Source organism: Furipterus horrens, unplaced genomic scaffold, assembly GCF_987537825.1.
Source record: "Furipterus horrens unplaced genomic scaffold, mFurHor1.1.pri manual_scaffold_6, whole genome shotgun sequence".
Taxonomy (NCBI): Eukaryota; Metazoa; Chordata; class Mammalia; order Chiroptera; family Furipteridae; genus Furipterus; species Furipterus horrens.
The window spans coordinates 101,291,359-101,317,806 of record NW_028327176.1 but is presented as its reverse complement, the minus strand read 5'-3'; the positions used below and the strand labels follow the sequence as shown (position 1 = coordinate 101,317,806).

General features: G+C 39.4%; 1 pseudogene; it reads left to right on the top strand.

The window, feature by feature from the left end:
* The first annotated feature begins 13,592 nt into the window (after positions 1-13,592).
* Positions 13,593-15,544, top strand: LOC150007116 (heat shock cognate 71 kDa protein pseudogene; annotated as a pseudogene).
* The last annotated feature ends 10,904 nt before the right edge of the window (positions 15,545-26,448 follow it).

Here is a 26,448-nt window from a genome sequence, read left to right as displayed (position 1 = left end):
TTTTATTTCCAGTATAATTATTCAAATCTTTGAAGTTGAATCCCAGACCTCTGCATGCTAAAGAGTTTCTCAAATTATGTTTATACTTAGAGTAAGAGATTCACTGAACTAAAGAGATTCAGCAGAATCTCTGAAACCCAGTATGATCACAAAGTATGGTTAGATAATTCTAAGCCTCTGTCCTGGGTTATGAAAAGAATGAAATTGGCAGCTATGAGATAAGAAACAAACTCAATACCCCACAGGCATTGTGTCTGTTTCCTGTTGTCATTTTGACAGGAGCTGTTCAAAATCTGGAAGAAGCTCTGTCCTGACATCTGCAAGTTGCTTTCAAAGGTTTCCAGCTGTGTTTGCAAATTGAAACTTCAGTCTGGCCAGTTAATGTAGTGAAAGTTCCTAAGGAGCTTTGTGGTTTGTAAAATCATTTTACCCACAGAACGAGCTTTTCTACCAGCAACCTAACCAAACTTGGAGCAATCATATGCGGTCTTGTATCGAATAGTCAAACAACAACAATTTCACACTTTGATGTGAGCTAAAAAGCAGGCCTGTAAAATATTGAAAAGCAGTGCTTCAGATAGAATTTTTTTTTAAACCTGGTTAAATATATTTGATGCAATTTTTTTTACTAGGATCATAGACTATGGAACATTTTCAGAATCTGAGAGAGTAGTTTTCTTTTGATGATACAAGTTTATAATAATAGGCACTAAATTTCTAAGAACTATTATCCAGGAATATCATGGGTTATTTATTCACTCAAGTGTTCCAATATTTCTAAAATATTCCTGATGATTTTTTCTGAATTTAATTTATAATACAGTGACAGTCCATTGGGAGGGAAAACAAGTAGAAAAATTTTGAATGTTATTAATAATGAGGCAATAATATCTTAGGCATGAAACTATGGAATTTTACTTTGTTATATTGTGTAATATCAGAGTTGGGAAGCATGGTACTAGGTCACAATTTTTTATATTATTGAAGCACTTTATTGTCTATAACTCGAATGCTGTAATTTTAAGTCTTACTTATTCAAGCCTCGTCCTGGGGAGTTCTGCTAATGAACATGGTTATGTTAATTTGTTAATGCTTTTTAATCTTATGTGACTCTTCTTTTTAGCTTTTCAAGAAGAATACCAGTTGTTCCATTATTTCACAAAGGAACATTTTAAAGAATAATATAATTACTAATCAAGCAACTATAATTTATTAAAGGCATAAAACTGTGGTAGGTACTATGAAGAATGCAGTAGAAATATTATCAAAATTTTCAGCTGCAGGTAACAAAATATGTGAGTGTTAAAAACTGTGAGGACATCCATTTTCATATATTAAAAGAAGTCTCGCTGGGCAGTAAGAGGGTTGATAGGAGCAAACAAATACTCTCAGGGACCAAGTTCCATCCTTTGTTCCATTCTACTAGCTTCAAGTTACTTCCATTTGCAAGATGAGTACCACAGCTCTAGGTATCACATCCTGACACATCATAAAGACAGAAAAGAAAAGTGGGGGGAGGGTTGTATTACCTTCGCACGTTTTTTTTGTTGTTGTTGAGGTAAAAGTTCCAGAAACTACTTGCTCTTGCATATTTTCTTACCAGTTCCAGTGACTGGGACTGGATTGTGTGCACATGTCCTGGGTGCAAGGGAAGCTGGAACAGAATGAACCAGAGTTGTTCAGGCTCTAGAGAGATTGGCTCTGTCACCAGAGATCAATTGTGCTGTTGGGTGGGAGGGGGAAGGACAGATGCCAACTCGGTAAGCCATATCTGCCTAAAAGGATTAACTTATTTCAAACCCTCAATAATAACTGTGTTTTTGCTGATTCATTGTTTACGAAATATTTTCAAGCAAATCATCTCAGCCCTTAAAATTAATGCCTAACATAAACATCATATCTAACTCCATTTTTATGCGTGAGCAATCTCAGTATTGCAATAAATAATGATGAGCCATGTAACACAATTTATGCTTTCTTTTATATATTACTAGCATACAACAGCTCAGGAATATTAATTAGAAACATTTATGTGCAGTGTGTTGATATCAATGCAGAGATAGGCAAAAAGTAGACCTACAATTGTGAGTATGCAAAACAAAGACTTTATTTTTATGTTATTATTTATTAATCATTGTATTAATTCCCACATGAATAACTGTATATACCTACTTTTGCCCACCCCTTATATATAGTGCTGGAGCAACTGCCTGCTAAGAAAGATGATTCTGGCAAAAGATATAGGATGAACTTGGAAGGGAACGGGAAGACTAAGGCAGAAAGACTACAAGTCAGAGTTAGAAGCCAAATCTTCATAATCTGAATTTGGAAAAATCAATGATGCAAAAATATTTCAGAAGAATTAAAAGGCACAATTAGATGATGATCATATCGTTGAGACTGGAGAAAAAAAAAACATTAAAGAAAAACAACAGGATCTCCTCTTCTGTAATGAACAATAATGATATCACAGAAAAGGGACTGTTGTAACAAACTGATCTGGAAGATTAAAAAATGTCGAGTTTGAGATAAGCTAATTGGAGGAGATGAGTGAACTTTAAATTATAAACATTCAGAGGAAATCATGTAAAAGTGAAATCAAGAGTAAAATCCTTTGGGAGTTATCTATAAGAACGGTATTTTTTTTTTTTTTTTTTTTGAGGGATACAAGATGAAACAGTGTAAGCATCACATTAACATGGCAGAAGACACACTCATGCTCATTCAAAGCTATCAGAATCTGTCGCTAATCAGTTTAATTTCTTAGAATGTAGGGACCTAAAAGCAAATGCTCCCATGCAATTGCCTTCTTTCTGCTCCCTGAAACTCCAAGCTTGCTGCCCTTCTTCCTTTGTCCTTGCTGTTTTCCTGCCCGAGTTCTGCACTTGAATCTCAGATCAGTTATTGTCTAGCTGTGTGACATTAGAGAAGGTAGTTCATATTTCTGCCCCTTATTTTCTAAATTTGGCAAGTAAGGATATTACACATACAATCTACCTTAGAGGCTTATTAGCATTACATAAATGAATATGCAAAAATGTTTTCAAAGAGGCATCTACACATACATGAGCTCAAAGAGCTCTATGACATTAGTTTAAGAATATGTATTTTCAAGTTGTGCCACAGTTCAGCCCTGGATCAAGATAAGTAAGAAAAGTTAAGACAAATCCAACTCTGGGAGAGCTTTATATTGGTCTTTTTGTTAATACAATGTGATCTGTTTGATGTCAAACCTCCCTGCTTCTGCCCACACTCACACAGCCCGAACAGCTCTTCTCAGTTAGTGTCTCTTCCAAGACCAGCCAGACTGGAATGATTCCTCCCACGACAGAAACTAAGTGTCCAGAGCCCCAGGAGGTGCTCTGCCTCCCCTGTCAGAGTTCTTCGTGTTAATGGTGACTTTTGTCTGTTTCTCTGCTTCATGTATCCTGCTCGTTCAGGTTCTGCACATTGCCTCCAGATTCCTGTTTGCCCAGTTCTTGAAAAGCTGTCTTGCATTTTGGTGTCTAGGGCAGTCTGGTCACTAATTGCTTTGAACAGCTGCTGCTTAACTTTGAACATCATCCCTTCAATGTGACTTGATTCTAACAGGATGAACCCTCTTCTGGATGACTTCAAGGGTTTCAGACATTAACCTCTGCTTTGATGACAGATTTCTAGTCTAATTAAGTCCAAATCATAACCATATTTATTTTTTGTCACAATGAGATTCAGTTCTTTGGAACTGTTGTAGTTTCATTTCGTGGTTATTATCCTCATCGTGTATCTATGTATGTTTGGTAACTGACTAGCTCCCCTTTGTTGAAGTATAAAGTGGAATCTAGTATAATAATCTCACTTTGTCTGCAGGGGATATTTTCCAAGACCCTCAGTTGATTCCTGAAACGGTGGATAATACTAAATCCCATAAATTTTATATATGTGTACATACACACACATACACACAGTTTTTCCTATACATACGTACACTTTACAGCTTCTCTTTATCATATCCGAATTGCCAGCATCACTACCCTTGCATCTGGGGACCAAGTAAAATAAGGGTTACTTGAACATAAGCACTGTGATACCTCTGTAGTTGATCTGTTAATAGAGACAGCTACCAAGTGACTAAGGGGTGAGGAGCATATACAATGAATACCCTGGATAAAGGGACAATTCAGTTCCAGGGCAGGAGAGAGATGGACAACGGGAGATTTTATCATACACTTACAGTGGTGTCTAACTTAAAACTTATGAATTGTTTATTTCTGGAATTTTCCATTTAATATTTTCAGACCAGTTGACTGCAGGTAACTGAAACTGCAGAAAGTGAAAGCACAGATAAGGGGAGGGGAACTACTGTATACAAAAGATATATGTACTGATATACTTGAATCTGGAGGAGAAAACAGGGAATTTTGTGCTCTCATTTCCCTCTTCCCCACAGTGAATTCTTGTGATATGCCTAATTATTAAGAAAAAACTTGGTAAAGCCCAGCTACCTCAGAAGTATTTTAAGTATGGTAATTTGTTCATATAATCAATGCATGAGAACAAAATTATTTATATTTTTTCAAAGTGGTTTCAAGTACACCATCTCACTTAGTTTCTTCAGATGCCCTACTCATTCATTCATTCATTCATTCATTCAGCAAATATTTCTTGAGGCTCCACTATATAGCAGACATTGTTTTACAAGCTGTGTATGTAAAATTGAGGCCTTTATCAGTCATGGATGGAGGTAAGTTTGTATTGCCCCCTTTGACAGATAATATCTTCATGGCTCATAGAAGTTGTATAACTTACCTAACTTCACATAACTAATGTGCAGCAGAGCCAGAAATAAATATGTTCCTTCAGAAGCCTTATTCTGGTTTCTTTGTACTATAGCTTTAACAGAAGGTCATTCAAATTCACAAGTAATTTACATTTACATTATTCTTAGCTCTAATTCAAATGTAGTGATATTCAGATATTCTTATGTGGTTATAAATAGCAATTCTGTAATTTAGGAAAAATTTAATCAACAGTTTAGCTACATAACATAACAGTATGTATCATAAAGTTGTAATAATAAGTAATTGGTCACAGTAAAAATTAAATTTGGAAATATATCATTCTTTTCATTCTTACATTTTAAATGAAATAGCTAATTGTTGCTAAGCTGTGCTTTCTTTATCATTACTGATTAAAACTATATATTGAATAATAAATAAATTTGGATTTCAACTCATTTGTCTTATAACAATAAATAAGAATAAACTAATATTTTCACCTGAGAACCATTCAACTTCCCAGAAGGTATCAGGGAACGTGCAGACATATTTTGGCTATGCTACTGCCACCTAGTAAGTGGAGGCCAGGGATACTGCTACACAGAACAGCCCAAAGAAAAAATTATTCTGTCTAAAATGGCAATCGTGCAGAGACTGAGAATTCTTTATCTAGTGTTGTGTCTCATAAATTGTGTAAAAATCCTAAGTTAAAAAACAAGTTACTGTAACACTTTGCAAAATAACATTTGTTGCAGATAGCTATCACTGGTCTTTAGCTAGAAATGGTTTTTACACATGGTAGTCATATATTTGTTTTTGTTTACTATAACATTATGACTAGTAGCAAAAGTAAAATAGAGTTAATGTCCATTAATAGTAAAATGGTTGATCAAGTTATAATAGAACCAGATCAGCCCTAAAAGAGTAAATTAGATCCATATTAGTTAATATGGTGAGATTTCTATAATGCAAGCACCTCTTCCTCTCTTCTGTGTTTGCTTTTTTAAAAACTTTGGATTTTTAACTAATTTTATACTTCCAGAAAAAATTTAAAGTAATGCAGAGAATTTTCATATATTGTTCATCCATCTTTCCCTAATGTTAATAATTATCATACTTTGAGTACAATTATCAAAAACATGAAATAAACATTGGTACAATAACATTAACTAAACCAGGGATCATGAGACTTTTTCTATAAAGAGCAAAATAGTAACTATTAAAGATTTTTTAGGCCCTACAATCTCTTACAACCACTCAACATAGTTACTGAAGAGGAAAGCAGTCACAGACAATATGTATTTGAATGAATGTGTGTCCCAACAAAACTTTATTTACAAGACAGGTGGTAAAGTAATGGACCTCCGAACTAAAAACATTATTTAATTTCAACCATTTTTCCTCTAATATTCATCTTCCGTTCTAGCATAGTACCCAAAATCCTACATTGCATTTATTTGTTATTTCTCTTTAATCTCCTGCTGTAATGTTTCTTAGTCTTTTCTCTTTTTGAAACTTGTAAAGAGTATTGATCAGCTGCTTTTGTCAACTATTCCTGAATTTGCATTTACTTGATGCTTTCTCATTACTAGAGTGTTTGCCAAGTAGTGATTTTCTATTTCCTTCATTCTTTCTACTTTTATTAATTAGAACTTTACAATAAGGAAGAGCTTGTTTTTCTCATTCACTTATTTGATTATTTATATCATAACTAACCAATGGATATTTTATTCTATGGTTTATAATCCAACTTATTATAATTTATTTTTGTCACTCCAATTGTTCTGTTTGGCTTCTGTGTTCTTTCAAAAAGCCCCATTTTTTTTCAAATTTCTTCTTTACTCTGTGACCTCACAAGGTGTTTGTGAAGACAGTAGAGTCTGTCAGTCTTCCTCACCCCAAACACCCAGGTATGGGCTGCTTAGAGGTAATAATTAGATTTGCTTGTGCAGTGCACTCGCAGTTACATAAGCACTCATGTCATATTTTGGCTAGTAGCCGGCTTTGTCTATGCATAGTATATAAGGGGTAGAATCCCCAGAAGAGTGTTCATGGCAAGTGGTAGGAGCACAGTTGGTAGTTAGCTGGTGGTTCAGCACATGCATGCAGTAGAGGGCAAGCACAAATGCTGTAATATCTGCAATAAAGGAATGTCAGCAATCCCATCTTTGCTTCGCATATTCTCTGGGTGCCTGAGAGAAAAAAGAACTTGCATTGGTTCCCCGACAGTGTTTCAAAATTTTCTTGTATTTCCCAGTCCTGGCCTAAGAATTAACCTCTTCTCCAAGGAACCCTAGTTCCTTTTATTGAACAATGGTGTTTAGAAACCAAGAGTTGATCCTGACACTACATGCTTTCATTGCTTCTAGTGTGCCATGGCTTCTGTTGTTCTACAGATAAAGCTAGGTAATATGTGTATGCACACTAATGCACAGTAACACGCCCATCTATTGATTCCAAACCAACACCTTGGGTCTCACTTTAGCCTCCTCCATTGCAGTATTTATAACTTCTTTATAACTTCTGTTGTAGAAAGAAGGCTGTTATTATCTATACTACATTTATATATTTTTTTAATTCTGGCACACATAAAAGTGTAAAAATTTCTAACACATCCCTTGTGAGAAACATTTGTTATAAGTAGATTACAGTACTTATTTGTCATTATTTGTCTTTAGCCATACAATATATAGACAAAGCATTGTTTTCTAAAGCTAATTAGTTCTTTTTTGCCCCACTACTTTCAGTGTGGTTATGCTATTCATTTTTAGCACAATAAGGTTCATTTGTTAGTATTTTTATTCAGATCCTAGTTGGTCTTATTATTTGTTTATTGTTTAGATAAATGAAGAGTACTAGAATATTTCTACCATTGTAAAAATCATAGCTACTGAAAAAGGTGTATACAAAAAATGCCATTCCATCCTCATTCCTGCTACCCATTCACACTCTACCTTCTTTTTACTTCTAAACTCACCCACCCTGGTAGATAAGCAATTTTCTTTTTAGTTTTATGTTTATCCTCCTGGTATCTTTTTGTATTTCAAAGTTATTTCAAAGTTAAAAGTGTTTTATGTAGTATGTAAACGTGCAGCTGAATAGGGTGGTCCTGGTTGCAGGTTATGTCTTTGTTTGCTGGACTTCCGTGCACTTTGATTTTCTGGAACTTATGGTTGTTTCTAGTTTTGGGGTAGTTGTATTCCTTCTTGGTTGTGGAGGGAGACGCCGCGTGTCTGTCTGTGCCTCCATCTTGGCCAGAAGTCCTCCTAGTGAATATTTTAATTGAATTATTATATTCTTCAATTCCTGAAGTTCTGTTTTTTAAGATATTTTCATTTTGTTCATGCATCATTTTCCTGATTTTCCTTAGTTGTCTGTTTTCTCTCGAAGTTCATTGAACTTATTTAAGATGGTCGTTTTTATTTTTGTCTCATAATTATTAGGTCTTCATTTCTTTAAGGTTGTTTCTGTGCTGGCTTAGGGGAGGGGCTCTCATGGGTGAAATAATTTTTTTAACCATTTTAATGTAGCTGGTTTTGGCTTTGCACTTTCCTGGGATATTATGACTTTTTAACTGGTTTCTGGAGTTCTCTTAAAGCGTTTTTAGACAGTATATTGTTAAGTTCGTGTCTCTGTGGAAGAACAAAGTGTGGGGCTTCCTATTTTTCTAAAGGATTGGGCTGGCCTGGCAGAGGGTCCCTGGTTTATTCTTTGGGTGTTCTAGAGGGAACAGGCTATGAGGCAGAAGCCTGTCATTCTTCCAAAGTTGTGTAGTTTTTGTATTTTATGCTGTTTTAGTTTGTAACTAGCCCTATAGAAATAAGGTGATTAAAACAGGGGGAAATGATAGCAGGGCCCAGGTGTTAGAGTTTAGCCTTAATTGATAGGCTTAAGTAATTGAAGCTGTGACTGGATAGACTTTCTTTATCACCAAACCTTTGCTTCTGGAATTTTGCCTAGAGGGTGGCGGCAGGCAGCAGGACCCCAAATTGCTTTTCGGTAGCATAACTACTATTGAATCAAGATTAAAGCATTTCCATCTCCCTAAAAATTATCCTGTGTCTTGTTGTATCATCCTTTCCTCTAGCCCCATAGCCCAAGGCAACCAGTGATCTACTTTCTGTCTCTATAATTTTGCATTTTCTAGAACTTCATGTAGACTTTTATGCTTTGCTTCTTTCACTTAGCGTAATGCTTTTTGAGATTCATTTGTGTTGTTTTGTGTATCAGTATTTTGATCTTTTTTATTGCTGTGGATGTCTGTGACGCGATATTCTAGCGTCCGCATCGTTTAGAGCTGCGACTCAGAACATGGCGCGTTCCTAGAAGCCGCTTTCGGCATCAGTGGGCGGCGGCGCATGGACTTGCAAGCGTGGGGCGCGGGACCAACCGACGCCGCTTCGTGTTGGACAGTGGAAGCTGGAGAGCCGGGCTATTCGGACTGAGCCAATTGGTTTCCATGGATCTCAATAGTGCCAGCACTGTTGTTCTTCAAGTCTTAACTCAGGCCACCAGTCAGGATACTGCTGTGTTAAAGCCAGCTGAGGAGCAGTTGAAACAGTGGGAAACACAGCCAGGTTTTTATTCAGTGTTGCTGGTAAGTTGCTTAAAAATAGTTATTATTTTTAATAAAATGAGACACTATTCTATTGTTTTAAAAACCTACTTGTGTTGGTGGTTTACTTAGTGAAACTGATCCAAATGTTTGGCTGCCATTGCACTGCCATTTACTAATTCAAGGCATGGCACTTGGAGGACATTTAAGAGACGTTTATTGTTGGGTGAGTATACCCAAGCAGGGTATTGGTAGTATCTGCTTAGAAGGTTACACTGCCAGTTTTCTATTTTAGCCTGTAAATGCTGTCCTCAAGACTGTAAAGGAGGAAAGAGGAAGGACATCTCTAAAATCAGAGAAGGAAAACTCTGACTCCAAAAAACCTCCGCTGCCTTGCGGCATACCTCTTCAGGGGAAAGGCTAAGGGAGTAAACCCCGACAGAAAATCCGGAGCCGGAGTCCCTAAGGCGGTTTGACATTGTAGTCAACACCAGCAACTCCTGCGGCGCACCTGAAGCCAAGCTGTATTGACTCCGTCTTTCCCTTGGACCCTTCAGCTGCGAAGAGAGGGGGGGTCTGCTGCATGGGCAACAGCAGACCCTCCATATCACCCTGCCCAGGCTCTGTAGCTTCAGTTTCACTTGAGAGGACACTCCAGCATCATCGCAAGATGTCGACTCAACACGGGAGGAGACAGATACCGGTTATAAGCTCATCCGATTGGCGAAGGAAACGAGCGCCAGGGGTCTCCTCTGACGGTGGGAGAGGTCATCGCACCTCACTGGACAGCTACCGTCTCGCCATGGCTCGCCTGCCCCACTGGGTGCGTGGGGATCAGAGAGGCGCCTCTCGAAAAGTGGGCCACAAAACACCCGCACCAGTTAATTCCAAGCAAACAACAAGAAAGAAGCCTCCGGCTCTTCGCCTCGCTAGCTGGAACATCAGGACCATGTGCCCCGGACTTACTGCAGACCTTCCGTGGATCAAGGGTGCCAGGAAAACCGCTGTCATCGATAGGGAACTGGCACGACTAAACATCGACATTGTGGCTCTACAGGAGACCCGGTTGGCCGACAACGGAACTATCAGAGAAACCAACTACACCTTCTACTGGCAAGGGAAGTCTCCGGACCAACCAAGACAGCACGGTGTTGGGTTCGCTGTGAAGAACACACTTGTTAACTCCATAGAGCCACCCACAGGAGGCACAGAGAGATTACTTACCCTCCGATTGTCAACAACTTTCGGCCCAGTCAGCATTCTTACCGCGTATGCCCCAACCCTCTGCGCCACCACCGAAGAGAAAGAACAGTTCTACCATGCACTGGACGAAGCGTTATCCAAGATTCCCAGAAGTAACGCTCTCTATCTCCTTGGAGACTTCAACGCAAGAGTAGGAGCCGACCACATGGCCTGGCCCACCTGCCTTGGAAACTTTGGGAGAGGAAAGATCAATGAGAATGGTCAGCGACTGCTTGAGCTTTCGTGTCACCACGGCCTGTGCATGACAAACACATTCTTCAAGTGCAAAGAGATCCACCAGGTGTCATGGAGGCACCCCCGCTCCTGCCATTGGCACCAGCTTGACCTCGTCATCACCAGAAGAACGGATATTGGCAGCACCCTCCTCACCCGCAGCTACCACAGTGCAGACTGCGACACGGACCATGCCCTCGTGGTAAGCAAGGTGCGCATAATGCCGAAGAGGTTGCACCACTCCAAGATGAAGGGTCGCCCACGCATCAACACCAGTTGTGCCAGCAACCCAGTTAAGACCCAGCAATTCATCAACAAGATGGAAGATGCACTCGGCGAGGGAGTGGCGGCAGATGACATTATCGAATCCAATTGGCCACGTCTCCGCGACGCCATATACAACTCCGCCATTATTGCTTATGGGAAGAAAGAGCGGAAGAACGCTGACTGGTACGAGGCTCACTGGGAAGAAATGGAACCCGTGATCGAGGCTAAGAGGAAGACCCTACTGGCTTACAAGGTCACGCCCACTCCCAGTACACTTCAAGCTCTACGGGCTGCCAGGAACAAAGTCCAGAAGACCGCCCGCCACTGTGCCAACACCTATTGGCTAAACCTGTGCAGAAGCATTCAGGAAGCCGCCGATATAGGCAACGCACGAGGAATGTATGAGGGTATCAAGAAGGCAACAGGCCCAATCCCCTCCAAGATCGCCCCCCTTAAGTCCAAGACAGGTGAGGTCATCACTGACCAGGAACAGCAAATGCGGCGGTGGACCGAGCACTACCTCGAGCTGTACGCAACGAAGAACACCGTAACAGACACTGCTCTTAAAGCCATCCCAGACCTACCAGTCATGGAGGAGCTAGACACCCCACCTACTGCGGCAGAGCTCGGCAAAGCCATCGACCGCCTCGCTTGCGGGAAAGCACCAGGAAGCGACGGAATCCCTCCAGAAATCCTAAAGAGTGGGAAACCAGTCCTGCTACAGCCGCTCCACCATCTACTCTGTCTCTGCTGGAAGGAGGGTTACATCCCCCAGGATATGAGAGACGCCAACATTATCACCATGTACAAGAACAAAGGAGACCGCAGCGACTACAACAACTACCGGGGCATCTCTCTCCTCAGCGTCGTCGGCAAAGTATTCGCCCGGGTCGCTCTTGCCCGCCTGCAGACCCTTGCTTCCCGCGTCTACCCAGAGTCCCAGTGTGGCTTCAGAGCTGGCCGATCAACAGTGGACATGATCTTCTCCCTACGCCAGCTGCAGGAGAAGTGTCACGAGCAGCATAAACCACTCTACCTCGCCTTTATTGACCTCACGAAGGCGTTTGATCTGGTCAGTCGAAGCGGACTCTTCAGCTTGCTACGGAAGATTGGCTGTCCACCACATCTGCTTGCTGTGGTCATGTCCTTTCACGACAACATGCACAGCACGGTGTCCTACAACGGCGCAACCTCTGAGGCCTTCCCAGTCAGCAGCGGAGTAAAGCAGGGCTGCGTCCTCGCGCCTACGCTGTTCGGAATCTTCTTCTCCATGCTCCTCCAATACGCCTTTAAGGACTGCAGCGAGGGTGTCTTCATTCACACCAGATCCGATGGCAAGCTCTACAACCTGGCCCGTCTACGAGCCAAGACCAAAGTCAAAGAGGTGCTCATCCATGAGATGCTCTTCGCCGACGACGCAGCTTTGACATCACACTCCGAAGAGGGACTCCAGCAGCTAGTCACTTGCCTTTCCCACGCATGCAAGGAGTTCGGACTAGCCATCAGCCTGACGAAGACGAATGTTATGGCTCAAGGCACGGGGACTCCCCCATGCATCACCATCGACGGATACACCCTGGAGGTTGTCAACGACTTCACTTACCTCGGGTCCACCATCTCGAGCTCTCTGTCAGTCGACTTGGAGGTCAACCGGAGAATCGCCAGGGCAGCCACAGTTATGGCCAGACTGAACCGGAGAGCGTGGAACAATTCCAGCCTCACTGAGAAAACCAGACTGCGCATCTACCAAGCCTGTGTACTCAGCACTCTCCTCTATGGCAGCGAGACGTGGACCACCTACGCAAGGCACGAAAGGAAACTCAACAGCTTCCACATGAGGTGCCTGCGACGCGTCCTGCATGTCGCCTGGCAGGATAAGGTCCCCAACACCGAGGTGCTGAAGCGAGCCAATATGAGCAGTTTGCATGCAGTTCTTAGCGAGAGACGCCTCAGGTGGCTCGGCCATGTCAAAAGAATGGATGCAGGCTGTATCCCCAAAGACCTCCTCTATGGCGAGCTAGCAGAAGGCAAGAGGATGACAGGGCGCCCAAAACTGCAGTTCAAAGACATCTGCAAAAAGGACATGACACAATGCTCCATCAATCTCAACACATGGGAAGTTCAAGCAGACGACCGCCTAGCCTGGAGGCTCGCGGTCAGGCAAGGTACGTCACGTGCAGAGGCTGCGCGCAACGAGGAGGCGGTCCAGAAAAGATCGAGGCGGAAGCAGCGTCAACAGCAGCAACAACGGCCATCTGCCTTCACCTGTACCAAGTGCGGCAGGGATTGTCACTCCTGAGTCGGACTGCACAGCCATTCTCGGCGGTGCAGATAGACTCTCAAGAAGCTACGCCATCGTCTCTCGAGACGGACGGCTGCCGATGCCGATGCCGATCTTTTTGTATAAATGTGCACATCATGTGTATTTTTCACCAATAGAAAACTTTCTTAAATTAAGAATAGCATATCAGCTCATTGAATACAAGGGAGCTGTTCTGGTCTGCATCTTTGAGAGTAACACGCACCCACAAGCAACCATGTCTAAGGGACCTGCAGTTGGCATTGATCTCGGCACCACCTACTCTTGTGCATGTGTCTTCCATCATGAAAAAGTGGAAATAATTGCCAGTAATCAGGGAAACCAGACCACCCCAACTTATGTCGCCTTTACTGATACTGAACAATTGATTGGTGATGCTGCAAAGAATCAGGTTGCAATGAATCCTGCCAACATGGTTTTTGATGCCAAACACTTAATTGGACATAGATTTGATGATGCTGTTGTTCACTCTGATATGAAGCATTGGCCTTTCATGGTGGTGAATGATGCTGGCAGGCCCAAGGTCCAAGTAGAATATAAGGAAGAGACAAAAAGTTTCTAACCAGAGGAGGTGTCATCTATGGTTTTGACAAAGATGAAGGAAATCGCAGAAGACTACCTTGGAAAGACCGCAACCAATACTGTAGACACAGTACCTGCTTACTTCAATCATTCTCAGCATCAGGCTACCAAAGATGCTGGAACTATTGCTGGTCTCAATGTACTTAGAATCATCAATGAGCCAACTGCCACTGTTAAGCATACGGCTTAGACAAAAAGGTTGGAGCTGTAAGAAACATGCTGATTTTTGACCTGGGAGGTGGGACTTTTGATGTGTCAATTCTCACAATTGAAGATGGCATCTTTGAGGTCAAATCTACAGCTGGTGACACCCACTTAGGTGGAGAAGACTTTGACAACCAAATAGTCAACCATTTCATTGCAGAGTTCAAGTGCAAGCACAGGAAGGACATCAGTGAGAATAAGAGGGCTGTTCATTGCCTTCATACTGCTTGTGAACGTGCTAAGTGTACTCTCTCTTCCAGCACCCAGGCCAGTATTGAGATTGATTCACTCTATGAAGGAATCGACTTCTATACCTCTATCACCCAAGCGCAATTTGAGGAGTTGAATGCTGACCTCTTCCATGGCACACTGGACCCTGTAGAGAAAGCCCTTCAGGATGCTAAACTTGACAAGTCCCAGATACATGATATTGTCCTGGTGGGGAGGGGGGAGATCCACCCATATCCCCAAGATTCAGAAACTCCAGCAGGATTTCTTCAATGGAAAAGAGCTGAATAAGAGCATCAACCCTGATGAGGCTGTTGCTTATGGTGCAGCGGTCCAAGCAGCCATCCTCTCTGGAGACAAATCTGAGAATGTTCAAGACTTGCTGCTGTTGGATGTCACTCCTCTTTCCCTCGGCATTGAGACGGCTGGTAGAGTCATGATTGTCCTCATCAAGCACAATACTACCATTCCTACCAAGCAGACACAGATCTTCACCACCTACTCTGACAGCCAGCCCAGTGTGCTCATCCAGGTTTATGGAGGTGAGCATGCCATGATCAAGGATAACAACGTGCTTGGCAAGCTTGAACTGACAGGCATACCTCCTGTGCCTCATGGTGTTCCTCAGATTGAAGTCACTCTTGATGTTGATGCTAATGGCATCCTTAATGTCTCTTCTGTGAATAAGAGTATACAGGGAAAGAGAACAAGATTACCATCACTAACGACAAGGGTCGCCTGAGCAAGGAAGACATTGAGCACATGGTCCAGGAAGCTGAGAAGTACAAAGCTGAGGATGAGAAGCAGTGGGACAAGGTGTCTTCCAAGAACTTGCTTGAATCTTATGCATTCAACATGAAAACAATGGTTTAAGATGAAAAACTGCAAGACAAGGTCAATGATGAGGACAAACAGAAGATTCTTGACAAGTGCAATGAAATCATCAACTGGCTTGATAAGAATCAGACTGCAGAAAAGGAAGAATTTGAACATCAGCAGAAAGAGCTGGAAAAAATCTGCAACCCAATCATCACTAAGCTGTGCCAGAGCGCTGGAGGCATGCCAGGAGGAATGCCCAGGGGCTTCCTTGGTGGTGGAGCCCCTCCTCCATTTGGGAATGCCTCCTCTGGGCCCACCATTCAACAGGTGGATTAAGCCAACCTCTTGCGTAGATAGATTTAGCATTGTTCCACACAAAATATTGAAGGACCCAAATTTGTAGCAAATTCCATGGCAGTTTTAAAAGTTGAGCTGCTGTATAATAAAACTGAGCATTCTCAATACTTGTATATGGATTATGTGCACAGGGAAAGGAAATAATGCACTTTATAAGTACTGTATTTTAAAGCGGAAAATGCGAGGTCTTAAATAAAACTATTTAAAATTGACACCATAAAAAAAAAGTATAGCATACCAAAGATAGAATTCTGTAGTGTTAATAGCTATACTTAAAATATTTTTGACTCAAAATTAGGTGGTATGTTCAATAAAGAAACTGTCATGAGAATGTGAGGTTATCTTTTTATGGAAGAAATAGGTTCTGATAGAAAGAGACTTATGAATGAAGGCAATCATAAACTTAGACTTAAAAATTAAAAAACCTCTGTAGCAAGAATACTAATGAAAAGATAAGCAAAAGATAAAAACAAACTTTACAAAAAATGAAAGTTTAAGCACATATTAATAATCTCAGAAATCCATTTTGAAATACTGAGATATGTTTTTGTTCCTTAATTTTAACTAAAGTGATATTGAAAAGGAAAAATTGATAACAGTCAGTGATAGAAAAATACGTAAAAACTTCAACTTACTATTAGTAAATTTCACATGTTTTTGGTTTGTAATTTAAAGATGTCTGCAGTATTTTTGGTTTGTAATTCAACAAATGCCTACCAAATTATAAAGAACACAAATGTATTAATTTGGAAATTCACTTTGGTAAAGCAGTTTTAACAATATGTTGTATATATGAACATAAAGGGGAATGTTATTTGCATCTTTAATATCAAAATAGTTAAAACATACTAAATGTTAATAAATTAGGGTTTGCATAAGGTTAATACTATAGTATATTATGGAACAGATAATAGATAAATCCATATATTAATAAATATATTCAAGATATGTTTTTAACATTAAAAAATACTTAACTATGCAATGATTTAATTTTTAAACAACAGTAATGCAATCTATATGGGTGATGTACATATTTAAATGTTTTTAAATGTTTACAAATATACACATATCTATACTTTGGTTACGTTTGAATAACTGAGAAACTGTGGACTGGTAGGAGGGCTACTTTTATTTTATATATATATATATATTTTTTTTTGTATCTTTCTTTAAGCCAACTCATACTTAGGTATATTCTGTGTAATTTCAAGCAAAGTGTTTGTGTAAGGAGGATAGTTTTGACCAAGAGAGTTTATGCCTAGAAGAATTATGGATAGACTGATGGGGAGAGTATCAGACATGAAATAACAATCTGATCAAAAAAATCAGGGAGAGGGTAGAAAAAAGTGGAGTGTTCTTTCAGGATGATTAGGGGACACTGGGGTAAATTTTAACTTCAGGGGAAAAGAGTCTAAAGTCTTAGTAGTGTTGGTCGCACAGCTGTGCTAATTTCATCTGAGCTCTATCTGAGGTTATTTAATAATCATGCACAAGCAAGGCAGTCATCCTTCATCTGAATTAGTGCCCGATACTTGCTCTACTGAGTTTCTGCCAGGTCCTTGTACTTTATAGAATGCTCTCCTTTATTTTCATCCCAGATGGACGCATCTTCTACTGCTTTAGTCTAAAGTGAACAAATCTTTTGTCCTTTCCCCTCTGAATTTAACAAATTAAAAAAAAATGTGAACTTGATTTTTTAAGACATGTTTAAGGCAGAAAGCTGGAATGGGTTATTGACAATTAAATTCACCCAGAGATGAAGCAAGTGTGAGGCATGCAAATGTAACAATAGCAAGAAGAGGTACAGAGCCAGTTGATCTAGACACTGAAAGAGGACTCCAGGAAAAAATAAACTGACTGGGACTTCAAATGTTTTGTGAAAAAGAAGTCAACATAGGTAAGAGGAAATGTGGTATTGCAGAAAAAGTCTTCAGCTTTAACACTCTGAAGGCAAGCAGTGGACCCAAAACACCTAAAGACTATTTTTGAGTTCTACAAGGCAGTTTGTATCTTCCTCTCAAGGTTGACCTATACCTTTCTCTACCTCTTCTTTCCCTCTCTATACTCCTCCCCTCTTTTAGACCAAGGGCTTTTCTCCTCACAAGCTATAGTGCTATATTTAGCTGTCTTCTTCATACACGTAGGATTTTCATTGTTAATGGAAACTTCATTACTAGGAGACTAAAGTAGTGGCCAGGTAGTCATTATTTATCCTGTGAGTGCCTTCAGTACCTATATCTTCAGGTGTGACGTGGTTTCCATAGAGTATTGTAATAAGCTGGGCCAGGAGATGACAGCCTTCATTTTTTAGATGATTTGGCTTTATAAATTTCAATTTTCCTCAATTAGTATTTTAGTGTTTCACCTGGGTTGGGGTTCCAGTGAAGGAGATAGCCATGTAATTTAGCACCTTGTCAGAGTACATGACATATCAAAGAGAGGCATAAATTCTACTTAGTATATTATAAAATGTTTTTGTCATTCTGTCTCTTTCAAGTTTTGTTTGGTATATTTCTGAAAAGATATATAGAGGAACTCTGCATGAACATAGAAAGGTTCTTATAAAAATACTGTAAAATATGAAGGTGATGTAGCACTGGCAAATGGAAATTAAATGTGGATTTTACAGCTAGCTTTAATATTTATTAAATGATTAAAATTTCACTTAAGCTAAATAAAATTGTAGTTCAGAATTTTACTCTTAAAACATAAAAAGTAACCAAGCAACTTTCTCCAACAAGATGAATAATACTATGCTTAACCTGAAAAACACTTTAAAACAGATGACTTCTACTTTTTGAATTTAAATTCTTCTCAGAAAAGCTCTCTAAAATGAGCTTTTCATAAGGATGAATCATAAATAGAAGCAGTGACAAGAGGTGTCTCTCATTCAGAGTTCATTGCCATTGTCTGACCTTCAAGCATATGGAGAGAATCTGGATTTGTGGTCTGTACCTTTAGACACAAAGTATATACTGAACACATGGTCTTTCCAAAAATACTTCAGGGAACAGTTCTTTGAGTATCATTCATCATTTTGTGCCACAATGATATTTCACTGCAAAGAAAAGTGAAAATTGTTGCTATGAGGTGGAGGGTTGATAGAGAACAGGAAAAAGTTAACTTGCTAGCTAATAAAGGACATTTGAAAATACTCTTCAATAATACTGATATATTTCATCTATAATTCATGCACCAGAGATTACATGGAGACTAGAGCTTTGCAAACACAAGGAAGGGAGCATGTATGCTTTCATTCTTGCAGCTTTGTCATTTATGTTTGTGATAATACTTCTGGTGGCAAAGGAACTTCGTTCAAGCACATTTATGAAAATTATTTTTTAAATTCTATTGTGGATTTCTATATGTATACAACACACATCTTGTAAACAGCTTAAATAAACAGGATGCCCTCTATCCTTTAGATTATCAGTGGACAAAGCAAGGAAATAAAGTATTATTTCCTTTTCATTTAATAAAACTAAACATATGACTTTATCTTGGATGTATTTGGATAAGCTCATGTGATACATTCTTCAACATATTTCCTTTTTAAATGGCCATTACATACCTTCAGGTTAGGCATTAAGACTAAACAAAATCTAAGAGATTGCCAATGAATCAATAGCTTCTACATAGTTGGAGTAGAACAGGAACCCAGGTCTGTTTGGTGCCTGAATCTTCACCCAGTCCACATACCACAGGAGAGCACAGAGGCTGATCTGGGAAACCCTGTTTTGGGTTATAATAAAGGAGATTCAGAGAAATGTTTTGGCCAAGGGACCAAACACAAGAGCAAGGTAGTGTCAGTTCTTGATTTGAAAGAGAATTACAACATTAAAGAGAATTATAGCATCCAATATCTGTATTCGTAACTTTTTCTTCCCTGAGATCAATCTGCAACAAATGGGATTACAAATGTTGCCTGGGCTCCCTTTCTCCCATGCCTTTCCCCCCACTTGATTATACTCCTGATTCCTTTGTACACACAGTCCTCAATTACATTGCAAATGATGTTAAAATACAAACAACTTTGCTTTTACAGACATCAGTTTAAACATTTCTAAGATGTCAACACTATATTAGATCCTTAATCGCGAACTGATTATAATGTTTTGGTATTTTTCCTGATTCAAGATGTTGCTATACTACTAAGTAGACAGATAAACCTTTACCAGGAATATTAATATCATACTAGTTGATTGTTTCCATAAAAAACGTATCCTTAAACAGAATAACACATTACCTTTCAAGGTCAAGCTTTGCAGTTGGCTTATCAAAATAAATGGTACTGATTCAGAAAACTCACATGTTAGGGGGGGAAACATTGTTTTCAGACTTTTAACCACTGTGGGAATGTTACAGAAACAGGGGTGTCCAAAAATCTCCAGAGTTTGTGGCTGGAGGATGGGGAGAAGGAAGCAGCTTTCAGAATGCCTCCACATGCCTGAGGCTGGTGGCTAGTGTCTTTCTTATGCAAAATGGCTTGGATGCTTCCAAGGCCTCAGGTTGATGGGAGGGGTCTTGGACCAGGGGATGGTGTGGAAAAGGCACACAGAGCCTGCGTGAGGTTCTGTGAATGGTCAGAACTGGTTACCACACTCACTGCATCAGAGGATGAAGTCAGGAATTTAAAAATAAGCGACAGACATTTTAGCCAGGTGGACCATGTGAATTTAACTGGGGACAGGCTGACCATGCGGATTTAACGGGGTCTGATGATGCAGTTTTAAGGAAGGGATGTACCTTGATGCTTTGAAAAGGAACAGACTGACCATGTGGATTACAAAGGACTAACTATGCAGTTTACAAGGAGGCTGAGAATCCACGAGGTTCTAGATTAAAAGCTGGTGGACACCATAACACAGATGAGGTCTCCCCAATCAGAATTGAATGATTGGCAGCTACTGGAAAAGCTGAACTGTGTTTAGAAAGTAGGGAAATGGTATCTCTAACTTTTCTAAAACTAGCCTGGTTTGGTAGAGGGAGGCAAGGATATGTGTTTATGGGTGTTTTAAGGAACATAAAACTTAATGGCAGAAATCTGCAAATAATCTAAATCTATATAACTGTTAAATAAACAATTCTTTTTCTTTTCACTAAACTTTGGTATTGAGTTATAATTTTGGTGGCAGGCAATCGGGCCCCTAACTAAAGAGCCCGTGGGTTCTGTTTAAATTGGAGCAGTCCAGGGGTTCTGTAACAGGAACTGTATGTACAAAATAGCCAAAAAATTCCATTTTTAAGTGACAATTCAGAACCTAGCTTAATAGAGTACTGAACATTGTCTCTATTTTCTCAAAAATCCAAGTTTTGATATACTAAAGGTCAACCAAAGATATAAGATATTTCAAATTTTCTAAGAACAATTAATTTTCCTTTACATTTCTATATTTACATTATTTTTATTTATATTATTTTATATATTTTTTCCATTGCCTTTTGCTTGACCAATCATTCATTCAAAAAGAATGACTAAGTCATGAAAAACTAGGAAAGACTGAAAATCTATCATGGGCTGGAGCAACAATTTTCAACATGTGGGTCATGGCACACTGGTGTGTCACAAGAATTTTTTAAACATGAAATACTTAACTAGTCAGGGGCACTAACCTCTTTTCCTTTATATTGTCAAATTTAAAAATGACAATAGCCAACACAACAGTAGCCATTCCAGGGTGAATGAATCAAAATTATACCTATTTTTTGTCATATTGGCATAAATATATATTTTCTGATGTGCTGCAGAATTTAGTACTTAGTTTGTGTGCTGAGAGATAAAAAGGGTTGAAAATCACTGGCCTAGAGGAGCCTAAGGATGCATGACAACCAAATGTAATATGGTACCTTGAATGGAATTTTGGGACAGAAAACAGACTTTAGGTAAAACTAAGAATGAAACTATGGAACTTAAGTTAATAAGAATGCATTAATACTGGTTCATTAGTATAACAACTGAACTATAGTTACATAAAATGTTAAACAATGGGGAAAACTCACTGCAGGGTGTACAGACCTCTTTAAATTCTCCTTAAAACTTTTTAATAAATCTATACCTATTTTAAAATTAAAATTTAGTTATACAAATAAAGAATGACTAGTCCAAGTAGGCAGATATAGAGGGAGAAATAGCAACATATATTTTGTCTATAATGTCTATTTAGGTAAAGCAGAACTAAAATATGTAGAAATTAAATTATTTTCCACGAGAAACTTAAAAAGAAGTTGTGATAAATCTTTGTCCTCCTCTTTAAGCACCCCTCTCTTCGTTCTCTCAAATTACGTTGCTTTTCAAACCATGTTGCTGACTCAGGGAAAATATGGCACATAATTTTTTCCCTCACCACGGAGATGATTTGGTAATAAGCCAATCATTCCCATAGTCAAATTGCCTCATGAGGGATGGTTTGCATTTTGAATGTTCCTCAGATGGATGTCAAGCAGGGTGGGGTGAAGTGGGTCAAAAGATGGGAAATAAAGTAGGTGCTATGTGGAGGTCATTTTCAAGTGCTCAGAATAATCAGCAGACAGCTCTAAAAGGCTGAGTTAGCAAAGCGACCATTCTACTTCTCACCCTCACAATAAGCAGGCGACAACACCCAATTTCGACCTGAAAATGCTGAAAGCAAAAGTGGATAGCACCATGATTTTCTTTAATTCTGCAGTCTTCTGCCTCTAATCAACAGTTTTACTATGGAAAAAAAAAATGGCACACTTTTACACAGCCACTTAACATTTTAAAAAATATGTATAGAAAGGAAAGTGTTTGGGGACATATTGTTTCAGGTGGCAGGCACCTGAAATATTTCCCAGACACAATTTGGCAGAAACCAACATTCTGAATAAGGAAATATGGCAAAAGAGTTAAGCCAGATTCTACTCATCTTCTATCAAAGATTATCCTTTACTTTTTTTCTTCTTAAAAGGAAGGCATGAGTCAATGTTAATCTACCTCACTTAATCTGAAGTGACATCATATTACTTGCAAGTGTTACTCAGAACCAAATGTAACATAGGCAAGGTTATTTCTGATGCCTTCTGACTTTCTGCAGGCAGTTTAAGAATAATGTCTTACTCCTAAAGCTCCCCAATTTTGTTTTCTTTTCCTTTGTCTCGATAATACCCTTCAATACCCCACCTGTCAGCAACACCTGACATTTTTCTCTTGACTTCTTGCCATGACACCCTCAGTTTCAGGACAATATACATAACCCAGGTAGCAGTTCTTGGCGCATTTTTCCCTGATAATGCCTTTCAGTTTTATGGGAGCATGTCAGATCACATCCCACATCTCACATGCTACATTGAAAATTTCCTGAAACAAACTTCCTTTCATATGATAACATTTCCAAAAGTGATATTTTACAACAACTTAAACCCCATAATGAGCAATCTGGCTAAGAGGCACCTGGCATTTTGATTTATAGCACTCCCAATTAGGGTGTTCAAAATCCAGGTTCATTAATTGCTCTGATATTTTCATTAACCATACACATTTTATATGGCACATACAGAAAAATTATAAACCATATTTTTGCTTATCTATATCCTATTCTAGGGGGTTGTAATCCTTATTCTGCCTAATAACCAGCTGGGGAAACTTATTCAGAATATAGACTCATTCCTGAGGATTCTGATTTGGTTAGAGTGGAGGAATCAGAATTCTAACAATCAGTCCCAGAAATTATAATGCAGACGGTCAATGGAATGGACTTTGGAAATACCTCCCCTCTCTCTTCTGTGTTTGTTAGACCTAAGGCAGAAAAAAATTCAAAATATTTCCTGAAGAGTTTTTACTTTAGGCCATAATGCAGTAAGAAAAAGCAGATTTATTCTTCCCTATGAACAACTGTTAAAATGGGGGAAAATTACTCCCAAGAGATCTGACAGTAGGTAAAGAAGGAAGTGAACACTGAGATGATAAAGATGGAAGAACATTTTTATATCCTTATTTTTTCCCAGGAAGCAATTTCGGGATGATGAACCAAGAGAGGGGGGTCACATCCAGATCTTGAGCTTCTAGGATCTCAGGAGATGTTAAGTTGGAGTTTGGGGTGACTGGACAGTGTAGAGCTGATGTGACCAGACCATGTAGGGCAGAGTTCCAGAAACAAAGGAGCTAGTCAGGAAAACTATCCCCAGAAATCTGTATAGGGTCCCTTTTAGAATCTGCTTAGCAAAAGGCTGCATATCTATAGCATTAAACTCTGAAAAGCTAATAAACACTAGCAGTAGGGTAGAAGCCACACAACTCCCAGAGTACAGAGAATGAAGATGGCTCCTTTCCATTGAGCCTGAGTGCAGATGGGTTGTTGAGCACCTGAGGCATTCAGTGGAGATCCCACATGAGCAATGACCTGATGATAGGGCTGAACTATCCCCAGAGTGAAGGATACTCTTGTCCTATTCTAGGAAACTATTTTGATCATCCAAGTAAATTTTATTTTTATTTTTTTATTGCTATTCTTTTACAGTTGTCCCAATATTTCCCCCTTTGCTCTTGTCCACCCAGCCCACGCCCGGCTTCTATAGTCAATCCCCACACAGTTGTCCATGTGTCCATGGGTCCTTCATACATGTTCTTTGACTAGTCCCTTCCCTGTTTTTCCACCATTACCCTCCTCCCCCCTCCCCTCTTGTCACTGTCAATTTGCTCCTTATTTCCATGTCTTTGGTTCTATTTTGCCTGTTTGTTTTGTTCATTAGGTTACTCTTATAGGTGAGATCATATGGTATTTGTCTTTTACTGACTCGCTTATGTCACTTAGCATAATATCCTCCAGTTCCATCCATGCTGTTGCCAAAGGCAGGAGTTCCTTCTTCATTTCTGCTACATAGTATTCCATTGTGTAAATGTACCAGTTTTTTTATCCACTCATTTACAGATGGGCACTTAGGTTGTTTCCAGCACTTGGCTATTGAAATAGCACTACTATGAACATAGGGGTGCATAGGTTCTTTGAATTGGTGTTTCAGGATTCTTAGGGCATATTCCCTAAGTGGAATCACTGAGTCAAAAGGCAGTTTCATTTTTAAATTTTTGAGGAGATTCCATACTGCTCTTCACAGTGGCTGCAGGAGTCTGCATTCCCACCAACAGTGCACTAGGGTTCCCTTTTCTCCACATCCTCCCCAGCACTTGTTTGTTGATTAGAGATGCAAATTAAAACCACAATGAGATATCACCTTACACCTGTAAGAATGGCTATCGTGCAAGTAAACTTTAAAAGCAGGTCTAAAATGGATCAAACTCATCCTAATAACTTCCAGTTTCTGTGCTGCTGGCTGTATAGACTGTAAGTTTTACTTTTGGCTCTCCTAGATATTACATTATACATAATTTTCTCTAATGAAATTCTTTCTCTTTTAAATAGCTAGAATTAATTTTATTTCTGACACCAAGAAATCTGTCTATGTGCACATAGCTCATCTCTGTCATTAACTATTTTGCAGCTGTTGCGGCTCTCTCTAGTACTGTGAACGTGCATGCCTTCTCATACATTTGTGCATCTGCATATTCCATTCCCTCACCGAAGACCTTGAGGGCACCATTTAAGACCCTGTTCAAATGATGTCTCCTCACTAGAGTTTTTATTTCTTCTTTAAAGCATATGGTGACTTTCCTCACTGTCTTTTCACAGCAATGTTTCTAGATGACTCTTATAGCATGTATTAATAATTTATAAGATCTCTTTCTCAAGCCAGTACGCACCTTAAGGTGTGATGTGATGTCTTGTGCTTCCTCTAGTATCTCAGGTACTAGCACAGGAACTAAAACCAAGTAGTAGTAAAGTGGTAGTAGAAATAAGAGTAATAATTGTAAATACAGCAGCATGTAAACATGAATATGAAATGGTACAAATACTCCAAGTACTTGACATGTATTATATCATTCAAACCTCAGAGCAATTATACAAACTGAATATTATTACTATCCCTGTTTTATAGGAAACAAATGAGAAATAGAAAAACAGATTTTTAGAAAGTATTTTGGCATAAATTGAAAATGGTTAGCTCAATTGTTAGAACAAAATTTTTTTAAAAATTACTCCTGGGGCAAAGAAGTCAACCTTGTCCATATCCTTCCAATGTTGCTGTTTTGCATGCTTTTGTCTTTCTGATGAAAAACTGGCACTAATCAATCTTCATTCCTCTCTTTGAACACTGGAAAGAATGACTGACTGTGTAATGCTCTCTCCTACCTTTGTGAAGTAACACATAACATTTCCTATTCTCCAGGCTTTTTACTGAGGTCAACTAAAATGTTCAATGCAACAGCTGACCCTGAGAACAGAACACCACTATCATTCTTCCACCCTCAGTCAAGAACAAAGCTGAGTTTTCTGCTGATGAAAAGAATAGAGTAACAAATATGACTCTTTGCTTATATAGACTGCCATTGTTTGTTTGTTTGTTTGTTTTTGTCACTTCCTTTTTTTAATCCACTCCCATGGTTTGAAAGGTTATAAAGATGCTTATATCTTCAGCCTGATCTTTTCTCTCCCTATCTGAAGGCAACAATCTTTGCCTAAAGTATCTTGTCTTTCTTCTTCAGCAATGAGGGCTGGATAAGGACAGAGGGGTAACTGCGTTTTGAGGCTTTATCTGTGAAATATTCAACAAGTTTCCCTTTCAGTGATGGGGAGGGGGAGATCTGATCCTTTCAGTATTTTCTAGGATGAATATCATATGCCATTGGAAAAACTTAATTATATTCACTGCCCAATCCATTCCCATTATTGATTCCCATTGGTTCATTTGTAATTCAAACTGGGGACCTGGGCCACAACCCAGTTATGTGCCCTGACTGGGAATCGAACCAGCAAACTTTTGGTTTACAGAGCAGTGCTTAATCTATTGAGCCACACCAGCCAAGGCTGTCA